We start from the raw sequence: 12,178 nt of genomic DNA on the forward strand, positions 1-12,178 counted from the left end.
CACAGGAGGCATATGGATTTTCTGTCCCAGAGTTGACACTGGCTAATGCATTCAGATTAGCTCCCACTGATGGCACAAGAACTGCATCCTGCTTTGATTTGATAAATAGTACGGTGGAGATGCTGTGTTTGTCCAAGTGATTAACGACTTCTGAGATTTTGCACATAGGAATATCAAGACTGGAATGTTTTGTTTAGAAAATTTAAAAAATCTGGCAAGATATATTGCATAGATACACATGCCGACTGCAGCTAAAACAGACGATTTCCACTGCAGATAATGTATGTAGAAAATGGATGGCAAAGGTCAGGGGCTGCCTAACAGGATTATATTCTCATCAGGGACTCCTTTGCAGTCCCATAAACAAAGCAACAAAATATCTAAAGAATCAGAGTTTTAAAACGTTTTTCTTTCTTTTTTTGTTTTTTGTCTTTTTTATACTCCATTCAATAATGATTACGTTGGTTTACCATAAATGTTGCTTATATCTTCTGATTTTAGTTGGCCATGAGTTCTTAGGATTTTTTTGTAGCAGTGTCTTTGATAGGAGGATCGTTGGACGATCCCGTCTGTCTTTTTTCTTGAAACTTGTCAGTTTCGCGGTTGCTATGCCATCCAGCAGAAAAAGGCAGCTTCATAAATTTGATTGGCCGCCAAAAAGAAAGATGAGCAAAGCAAATAACATTGTGATAAGTTATTTTGGCTTATATTTTACAATTTTTATGAAAACAGATTATATTTCATAATTAAAATTTATATAATACAAAATTTGAGATTACATTTCCTTTTTTTCTTTCTTTCTTTTCTTTTCTTTTTTTTACTCACCTTCTTCTTTCCCCGATAGCTTCCTGATGACCCCTTCTCAAAGAGGGGTCATCAGGTCATCACACCTAATTAAGGTGTGTTTGGTTTCTGCTGTTGAGACAGATGTTGAACAGGTTTTACATTTATGAATGTTAAGTTTAATTGTAGCAACATATTCTGCTTACTTCTCTGCCTTCTGCATGAATTTTGTCAAATTACTATAATGGCCAAAGCTATTTATTGTTGCTGTTTAATACATTCCAATTTTACCTTATGTTTCATTGGTATCCTGCTTTTTAAATTTTAATATATTTTAAAAGTTTTTGGCCCTATAAACAGTAAACAGTTGCTTGTATAGTTTTTAAAATATTTATCAGAGCATCACAGAAATTTTCTACTCTGTCTTCTCCTGCAAATCCTTGGTGACTGAATAAACATTTACATTGCCAGATCTTGCTGTCCTCCTTTTATACATTCCCCATTTTTCCCCATGTGCATTTTTTTTTTAGTCTTATTTTACAAGCAAACTTTGCTGGTGCTGTTATCAAATTCCTGCTCTGCCTTAAGGGTATCCTAGCATTGCTAAAGGGTTGTACATTTGGTTTAGGATTTAGCAGATACCATCAGTGACTGTAGATGTTCATAACCATAAAATATTGCCATAGTTTGCATATTCTTCAATGACAAATCAGAAAAGGTATCAGAGTGACTAGTTTTCTCCAGGTCTATGAACTAATATCGTGGTGCCTGTATACTTGTGCATTGGCTGCAAAAATAAAATAAACTGAATTAAAACAATAAAATAATTTTTTTATTGCTTAAAAGAAATACAAAATATGTTTAGATTTTTTTAGTTTTGAAAACTCACAAAATTTTGCTCTTTTGATTATTGTTTGAGTTTATGTGCTAATAAATCTAATGATCAGTAAGCTCTGGAATTTGAGAAGTGGAAGTGGATGTGCTATATTCACTGCTATATCATGTTATAAGTACATTTTGTTTACACGTTTTGTGCAAACACTGATCCTGAGAAACTCATATTATTATCATATTGTGCGAATGTCATGCCTGCCTCTTCCCACGTCCTCTATACTGCTACATATCTGTTGTAACTTGACAAATAATTTCTAAAGAGAGCTTCTCTCTGACCAAAAGTTCTTCCTTTTGGTTCTTTTTAAAGATTTCCTGCTACATTCCTGAAATAAATTGTCGGCACCAAACAACTTCAGACATACAATTCTGAAAAGATGTTTCATCATAAAATATGTTGTGGGCAACCTTTGACCAACCCACGACATTCACCAACAAATGTTGTTAGTGGAGATGTGACTTTAGAGCCCCTGATACATTTTTCTACCCACCGATGGTAACAGTTAGATTCAGTAGGTTCCTTTCTAAAGCCTGAATAAAACACTGTGGTCACAAGCAAAGGTGGTTTGTAAGCATTCACTTTATATTAATATTTTATCCTTGTCTTGATCTTTTACTTTTCTGCAATGTGCGATTTCAGACAGATTCATTCGCAGTGTACTTACTGCAGAGGACACCTTTTAGCATTTGTATTTTGAAGCCTCAACACTTTCCATTTTGAATTTATTTTATTCAGCGTTTAAGCACTGTTCTTTTCCCCGCAGGGCGTTGCGAGCTTGCACTGTCTGTATTTGTTGGGGTGATAATAAGAAACTGTGCAGCTGACAAAAGTCTCAGATCCATCTAAAATTTTCATCTCTAGAAAATTATATTGACAGACACAGTATCAATCCAAGAATTTTACTTGGCAGGGAGATTTAAACTGATTCACTTGCTTCTTGTGCAACGTGTTTCAATGCAAAAACAAAAAAAACAAAAAACAACGTGATCACAAAATCAATGTGGGGGTTAACATATTTTTCATCTTATTGAGGGTTTACTTAATTTTGGTTGGAGAGATTTAGTTAGAGTTCTTCAAGACATGTCCAGATCCAGGACTAGAGCAACAATTTGTTGTTTCAAGCCGTCCCTGAACCACAGATAATTCTAAAAGTGTCTTTCCTGACCTGGGAGGTTAAAGGAATGGACTACTGCTTAATAGTCCCAAAGTCCTGATTTCAGATTAAAATATAGTTTGCATTTCATTTGAATATGAATCTCCCAAATTACTCAATACCCTTAAGATCCCACAGTTAGTGATGATAATGTGCAAAACTAATACAGACATCTAGCAGAATATTTTTACAGCAGGTAATGCTTTCCTCCTCCATTTGACACCTGCCCACACACATAACCAAAGGTACCAAAAGCTGGTTCAGTGATCGTTAAATACTTTGCCCTATAGGCTAGTAAATTCAACTGACCTGAACCTCAGAGAGAACCTATGGAATATTATAAAGAGGAAAATGAGAGCCATCAGACCCAACAATGCAGATGAGCTGAAGGCTGCAATTAAAGTAATCTGGGTTTCCTTAACACCTCAGCAGAGCCGCAGCTTTATCGTCCCCATGCAACACTGCATTGATGCAATTATTTGTGCGAATTGAGCCTCATCCAAGCATTGTGTGCATATATTGTACAGTACATGTGCATACTTTTCAGCAGGCAGACATTTTTATTTATTGGTTTTTATGAAGTGAAACTTTTCCGAGAAGCAGCAATTTTGATTCAGTCACTGCTGCCATCCAGTTTGTCTACTACAGGCTTCTATGATCAAAAAGTCCAAAAAGCTTTGACATGATAAACATCTTTTGTCGAAGAACTGATCCATGAGTCAGTGAATTATTAAAGGGTCCTCCGTCAAATCCTGTCTGGGTTGTTCGCAAAGTTAAACTACTCAGAGAAGTCAGGTGTAACTGATAGCCAACTCATCCTGTTAGTTATTTTCCACTGATACTCATTGTATTACAAAGTAATAGTCCTCAATCTACCACATCTCCTTTTCCAGCTACAGACCAGCTCTCGTTTGCCTTGTTCTACCTTCATGCCTTTTTAACTCAGCTAAGCATGTTATCTTTTGCAACATTTTTCCTTTTGCAAAGCACTGGAGTGATTTATTAAACTCCCAAGCATTTTTTTCTTAATTGGCACATTTGGTGAGTGTGCATACTTGAAATGCTCTGCACATCCTGTTCCTCCTTAAGAAAGGAAGTAATCTTGATCAGTTGAAAATATTTGATGTGTTTTGAAATCCAGAAATTGTATATTGTTGGAGCAGCACTTATATATATATCTATCTATCTATCTATATATATCTATAGATATATTATATATATATAATATATATATATATATATATATATATATATATATATATATATATATATATATATATATATATATATATATATATATATATATATATAGATATATAGATATATCTCTATATATAGATATATATAGATATATCTCTATATATCTTACTGGCCTTGTTATTAATATTTCAAGCTTCTGAGTAATGAAAGCATACTCAATGGCAAAATTAACAACATAAGCAGAGAGACATTTTAAGGTACCACTTAGCCTGCAGCCATTTTATATTCTGTGTCTAAAAGTCTGTCAACTACTTCTAAGTGAAAACAAACAAAAACTCACATTTAATTTGCTTAATTTTTTGTGTTTAGGTAATAAAAATACACAATCAAAAGATTTCTGCACAATACTTTTGCAGAAATATGCAAACCCGGTCTACATTGGCAGCTCAGGCAGCCGTTACATAAGGCTTCATAACACTTGCTTTTCCAAATTCTTGCATTGCCTTCATGCTAAGTGGGAATGTGAGTGACTTTCTCACCTCAAAATAGATGCTGCTCTGTGAAGATCATCAAAGCTGCCTGCCAACAAGGCTCACAGAAACTGCTCAATTATGGAGTTTTAATGTCATGAAGCAGTGCCTCAATTATTTTGCTGCTGCAAGTCCTCCTGATTGAAGAAAATGTATCCCTGGCTATTGTCAGGTGGAAATGTTTAGAGATGTTTGCATCAAAGTGAGCCTCCGTTTCTCTCCGTCTTTGTCTCATGCTCTGGACAAGAAGTGATTTGAAGATTCAAATTAGGTGGAATTCGTCCTAAGATGATGAAGATGTGTTATACCGCCTGCTTGTCCCTTGAGAAGCATGAGAATCATTCAGAGTCGGGAGGAAAAAAAAATCCCATTACCAATGGCAGATTTCCTCCACCATAATTGCTGGAGTCTCTCCTTTGGGAGGAATGGGAGGTGAAAGATGCCAGAGTCATTGATATTCTAATATCTGCAGGAAAAATATAGGGGAAATCTATTTTTGTCATTTCTCCCAAAGCTTGGGCTGGCCTTTGAGAAAATCTGGAAAATGATTTTGGGACAAAACTATTTTTCAACCACATTTGTTCACTACTTTTGTTGAAGACCAAAGAAATACACAATGAAGTTATACAAGAAAATGGGGAGCTGGAAAACAATACGCATTTTTAATCTCATGCTTTTTTGAGAAAGAAGCTTTTCCTTGTTTTTTCTCCTTAGTAAAACTGATTGAGGTTGAATGAAATAGTTTGTTTATAGATCTTCTTTGATTTTCTTTCCATAGAATTTACTCCTGGCCAAGTCTTTCTCTGTTTGCGTGTCTCTTTTCTAGGTAAAGCCATTCATAAAACCATTGAGGCCATTAAGTTTGTGTAATCTCTTTCTTTTTTTGTCTTCCCAGAAAGCCACTCATGGCACTTTGGTTTTTCTGTCTTGCCAAACTAGAATGGATTTTTCTAGATTGTCCTGCTGTCTTTTGTAACATAGAAGGTACTCCAGGCTAATTGATTTAGCATTTTTGAAATGTTTGCTCTCTGTCCTCTTTGCCCTAATCGAGTCTCAGCAGATGATCAGTCACACTGAACTGGATTCTGCTGAGGGTCTCTCCCCGTTAAAATGTAATCGTTGCTTTCCACAGTCATCACTGCAGAATTAAGGTCTCCACAGGAACTTCTTTAAAGATGACATTTCACTAACTGACAAGACATGACCAACTGATTTTTACTATGTTGTATTATAAGATGTGAGAAAGTTACTTACATTCACACTAAGCAGGAAGGCTATGCAAGAATTTGGAAAATTGAAGTGTTATCCAAAAAGCTTTTCTGAAAAATACTAACATGAGCGAGACATACACAAGAGAAAACCAGAAATTATTAGGCAACCACAGACAAATAAATATCATTACTAAATGAGCCTTCTTTTACCTCAAGAATATTTCCAGGATTAAAGGACTAATGTCCAGCAAAATCTAGAGAAACTCCTCCATGTGTTTGCAGATCTGTCTAAAAAGTCAGACAGCTGCAGCTGACCCAGAAAGCTGTTGCTCGCATTTTCACTAAAACCAGAAACATAAAGCACATCCCTGGAGTTCTAAAGTCCTTACATTGGCTCTCTGTAGCTCAGAGAATAATCTTTAAAATCACTGAACGGTGTAGCAACACAATACAGTTTAAAGACCTGCTGTTGTTGAATCAATCTTTCAGATCACTCAGGTCTTCTAGCTCTCATCTACTCTGCTTCCCCAGAACCAAACATGAAACAGCATTCAGTTGTTATTTTCAAATAATCTTGAACAAATGTCCAGAAAACTCCTAAAACACTGAAATTCATTCAAACGGGTAACCTTTTTAGAGTTATCCTTGATTCATTATAACTATAACATTGATAAACATATTTGACGTACATTTGCTAGTGTAATGTTTTTTGCTTGTTTCATAATTGGTTTCTGTAGTACGTTTTTAAGTTGGAAAGTATTTTTGAACCGACTTGTTGTTGAACTGTGGTATCTAAATACGCTTGATCTAAACTTGACTTGACATTGTTGATGAGGAGACACATTGTCTGACACTGTGGACTCCTTTTTGTCCCTGGCTTGCACACATAAAGCACCTCTCAACAGAACAAACAATGTGAATGTGTATTTAAGATATAATAAAGTATAAACCCATGCAATCCAACCTTAAACAGGTAAAGCAATTCACCTTTGATCACACTTCCTTCACAGGTGTGGGACACACCATGGGCCTCTGTGAGCTGACCTGAGAGATACTCTTGTCAGGTGAAATCACACGGTCCAGACAGCTGTTTGTTCTGCCCCTGCAGTTCCGTTTGTTCAGCTATTATGTCCAAGTCAAACACCGCTGAGATGCATTTGGCATTCTCGTCCCCCACAAGGCCTGAGCTTTCTTTGCGTTTTACCCTAACCTCACAAGAGATGCTATTAAATCTGAAGAAAATTAGACGAAATAAAAGAAACACTGAACATTATTATCTCAGAGTTTTTGCAGGAATCAAAAGCCTCCCGTTAAAATCTTCTGTCTCTTTAGAGGAGTACAATATGTTAAATTAGCAAATTCATTCAAATTGCAGCCGGAGCATACATTGTATTTCATCGTCCTATTGTTCTCTCACGCTATAACAATCTCTTTGTTGTCTTCGATGTGATCAATTTACTTTTGTTCCCCTGCATGAGTTCAGCTCCGTCATGCTTCTGTATTCAACACCCCGCTGGCTGTTCAGGTGATCTGATTAATGTCCAATAAATTATTGTGTCCAGGTGTATCCTGGGATGTGACTGCTGGGTTTGTTTGTCTTTTCCCCCTGTTTGTTCTGCATTGTGATGCAGGTTGAGTAATGCCATTCTGCGAATGATGGCGCGCCCCCATTTTTAACGAGCTGTTTATCTGCTGTCTGGTTTGCTCGAAGTGTTTGATGTCTGCACACGGGAAGAGACAGTGCGAGGGAGCGAGTGTGAACTGCTTTGTTTTGTCTCGTTTGAAATGAGAAGATCTGTGTGCGCTTTTAAAAGAGCAATAAAAAGATAAAAGCAGGAAGGAACTCAAATAATTTATGGGATTCTGACTTTTGAACACATCAACTCTCAGAGTATTGCATTGTGTTTGAGTTTCCTAAGTGATCTTGCCAGTAAAGATAAGTCATCTCTTGATATGGTGCTTTATAGTTTACCAAAAATAGAGTAAAATTCACTGGTATGTAAAGAGAAATCAGGTAGTTGCAGCCAAGGATACATTGTACACACGGAATTGGTTTCAGAAAAATTTTCTTCCACACAAATATGCTCCTGCATGTTGTTTTAAACATGCCAAACACATAGTGGGCAGTGAAGTGCAGAGCTAAAACCTACTTCAGCCAATTAGATTTCTTCCAAACAATCACAACATCCTGTTAGGAATTAAATATGACACTACAAGGTTCATATGTGTGGACATACTCAACTACTTTTACACAGATTATATCAATCAGGGATCATGACAAAGCAAATTTGTGGATATTTATGGATGTTATTTTTTGCAGATGGACCATAAATATCAGTTTTCCCATCTACACATACAAACACAAATAGTTTTCTCTAATCTATTTGAGAAAAGTACTCTCAAGAAGATTATAGAGAATTTTTAATTTTAATGATGGTAGAGTTTTCTATGGATGAGAGGCTAAAACATATGAAAATGTATTTGTTTTGCCAGATAGCCAGCCACGTTTGGTTTAGGCCTTCGAATATTTCCCCGGATCTTTCCCCGGGGTTTATAGTTTCATTGTGCCTAAGTTCAACTTTCTTTTGTGTTATTCCTGATTTTCCCTCTTTCTGCCTTTTTGCTCTCGTCCACAGCTGTTCCTAATAACCTAGCATACGTCATCTACCCATGGTTCTTTGCAGCATAAACAAAATGGTGACATATATGTGACATTTAAGTTTTTAAAACCTAAACAGCCTAGAGTATTTCTATTGCATTGCATTGCATTTACTTCTGATGTAAATATTCTCAAATAGCTATCCTTACAATAAGTTGTGGAGTTCTTCAGAATAAAAAAATCAACAATTTTCAGCTTTTTCCTTTTAATGAGGCTGAAATGTTTGACAATAATCCTGATGAAGACATTTGTTAAAGGCCAGCTTGTGTTTTAATCTCTGCATCTGTCTTTGGATTTCCTTTAGTTACTGGGAAAGCAATAGATCTCTTATTTGTAGGACTTTTTTATGTGCCTGTTCTAAACAAACTCATACTCCATTGCTCTGGATATACAGTACAAAACAGATTTCTTCATTGGTGGTGAAATTGTTCTATTAGCAGTCTTCTAAAGATAATTCCAGCCTGTCCAAACATCGGCCTTTTCTTTCAATATCAGTATTTTAGCTGCGGCTTCCGACAACACAATTACATGTTGAAAAAGGTTCATTTTCTGGGATGTATTGTGTATAAGTGAATGCATTTTCACTACGTGTGTGAGACTATGTGTATGTGTTAAAAAATGAAAATTAATCTCACTTTTTTTGCTCCCAACATCCTTTTAGCAAATCGAAAATCCTCCCACAGAAATCTTTCCGCATGATGGGTTTCCTCTCAAAAGTTTGCAGATAACATAAACTCTTTCACCTGAAGGATGTTGGCTTACACTGCCAAAGCAGATGTGTGTAAATAGGTGAAATCCTCCCAAGCAGCTGCATGTGGTGCTGGTTCATTGACCATACAAAGATAAATGACTAACAGCTGGTTTACTTGCCGCAGTCACATTTCTCAGAAGGTGAATTCGGTTCTTTATTTGTTGCTTTTATTGCACAAAATGTACTCTAGTTTTTTGTTTGTTTGTTTGTTTGTTTTGTTTCTTTTGAGAAAGCTCTCGCACAGAATGCACAAATGTTCAAAATGTCTTCATCAAATAAGACCACATGAAACATTTTTCTTACTGGGTTTATGCTTTTGTTTAAATTTGCTATATCAGATTGCCAACAATAGGTGCAAAAAATATGCATAAAATTTTCTCTCTCCCTTGTGTACTGTAATCTGAAAGTGAATTAATGGGACACCTGGCATAGATGGGTAAAATGCCTTAAAATAAGCTTATCTTTTATTGCAGCAGCATAGAGTCACTCTGTAGAAAGTGCCAGGTTACTTAGTGAGCTTTGGAAATATTTTGCTACTTTGCTCACCAGCCTGCTCATTGTCCTTTTCCAGCATTTTTCTAACCACACTTTGTTGTTTCAGGCTGTTCTCACACCTGACAGTCCGGCAGACTCAGTTCGATTGGGGACCAAAATTGCAACATTTGTAACATTTTCAGCTGGTGTGGTTCGCTTTCACACTGCTCAGAGTCAAATTAGATTAAACTGGAGAAAACAGGGCTGGTGTTAATGCACCTTTCAACATTTTATTTATTGTTCTGACTGTAGATATTGACAAGCAGAAGTACAGCCATTTCTCCACTTATGAAGACCAATAAGCATCTTGGTGGTATGACAGCCATGTTTTCCTATCTCCCATGTTTCAAATGAGCACAATGAATAAGGAGAATATGGATTGCTAGTCAAAAGTGCCTCTATATTCTAATAAACTAAAACAAAATAAATATTATAAAAAGGATTACTTGGGGATGCCACTAATAGTCACATTAGGTATTAGCTTGAAACTATTTAAGTTAATACATGCACTGAAATTGAAACCTACAAGAGGTGTTAGTTGTATTATTCTAGCACCCCTTGGTGCAGCCAGGTTTCAGTTGGTGATATACAGCAGTTATACACCAACAAGGGAAAAAATAAATTAGTATGCATATTTTTTACAATGGTTTACTATTGTAAACAGGTTTGTAGAACTCTCTGGAGTCTTTAACTGCACCTACAAGCAAAAGCATTTCAGAAGGCAGGCCAGTGAAAGATCTCAGATCTGCAAGTTGGTAAAGATGAAGCTGTTACAGAAAAAGATTTGTAAGATAAAACATTTTCCACTCATCAATAAACACCACCCAAATCTTGTCAATCTACCAAGCAAATCGATTTGAAGTCAACAGATTTTGATCCTCCACATGAGACCGTTTCAATGTGTTCCAGTCATATCATGACATAATCTGCCATCTGAATCTGGTTTAGACTGTGGAACTGCAGGCTACACATAAAATAAATATCAAACTATATTAGTGTCCAAAGTAGAAGCCCATCTTAGCCCATGAAGTAATAGTTAACTGAATATTTAATACTTTTTTTCCTATGTGCGTGTATATTTAGCTCCAGTTCTATCAATCAAGACAAACACCATTACTAGGAGTATAGTCCTGGGTGACCTTTTCAGAGCGTGTTATGATAGTGAGAAGGTCAGCGAGTGTCTTCTGTGTTCAGGGGAGGAGGAGGTGCATTGTGAGCTACTCTAATTTAGTTATTACAACAAGGCTGAAGGGTATGCTGTTAATAAAATGCTCATATAAACAAAAACATATGGCTCACAGTCCAATAAAACCAGGCTTATGTTGTAATTTTTTGACTTGTTACATGCCAATTAGGAAGAACAGACAAGAATGATAAATGTCAAAACAGACGTGCTGTTTGGTTTTATCTGACAGACTACAGAGGTTGATAAGAACGCCATGAGATCTAGTTTTGTATAATAGTGTATTAAAAATATTCTATAGAGGACTAAATTAATTGGCCTATTAAAAAGACTGCTTCATCAGCAACAATGCTTAATCCTCTGTGCAGTTACTCTTGAAGTAATTAAGTTAAATAATGCAAACAAATACTGCAAAGGCTCTTTTTCCTTTTTAGTTGGTGGCCTTAAATTATTTACTGAGACTAACCTTTGTTGCCAACATGTCAGCAATTTCTCCATCTATGAACCAGGAGTTCAGAAACCTCTTAATGGTAAACCGCAGCTCTGACCTTGGTAATTAATTTCTGTGGGATTTACCTTTAATCACAAATCAGTGACTCAAAAGACTGTCAGTAGATGATTAAAAAAAATTTACAAATGGGAAGAGAGTAAAAAAGTTGCAATGAGCTTGGAAATGAATGTCACTTTCATGTGCTTATCAGAGAAAGAAAGGCAAGCTAAACCATACAAATGTGATGATAAAGATGTTTACAGAGGTTAAAAAAAAAAGAGGCCACAAAAAGAGTTTAAAGGTGAGGTATTTTATAAAATCAACCTTTTATGAGCTTTAAATTATGTTGCGTTATTCCCTTAAAAGCCTACATGGAATGTTGCTTTGGTTCTTTCATCCATGTTTAAGCGTTCCCCCACTCAGCTCCTACAGACTAGCGCCAGCAGGAATTAGCAAACACTTGGTAAAAATGTGCATCTGCTGAGCTAATCCCAACTGCTTCTTGATCAAAAGCTCCTCAGCATAGTGATTGTGATGATGTACTGAGAAAGAGGTGAATTTCAAGGAGTCAAATTCAAATTATAGCACCTGAAGGTAACGGTTACTTTCTTGTGCTATATAATGGTACAATATGCCTAGAAAATGCATAATGCTGCCCCTTTTAGAATCTTTCAGCGTACAGTTCGCTCTGCAGTTATGCCTTCCAAATTTATGTGTTAATCAGTGTTTATGAGAACTTTTTAGTTAGTTATCCCAACTTCCTGTTTCCCTGGTATAAAAATGATACAACAC

The sequence above is a fragment of the Poeciliopsis prolifica genome, unplaced genomic scaffold (genome assembly GCF_027474105.1).
Source record: "Poeciliopsis prolifica strain line A6 unplaced genomic scaffold, Auburn_PproV2 SCAFFOLD004, whole genome shotgun sequence".
Taxonomy (NCBI): domain Eukaryota; kingdom Metazoa; phylum Chordata; class Actinopteri; order Cyprinodontiformes; family Poeciliidae; genus Poeciliopsis; species Poeciliopsis prolifica.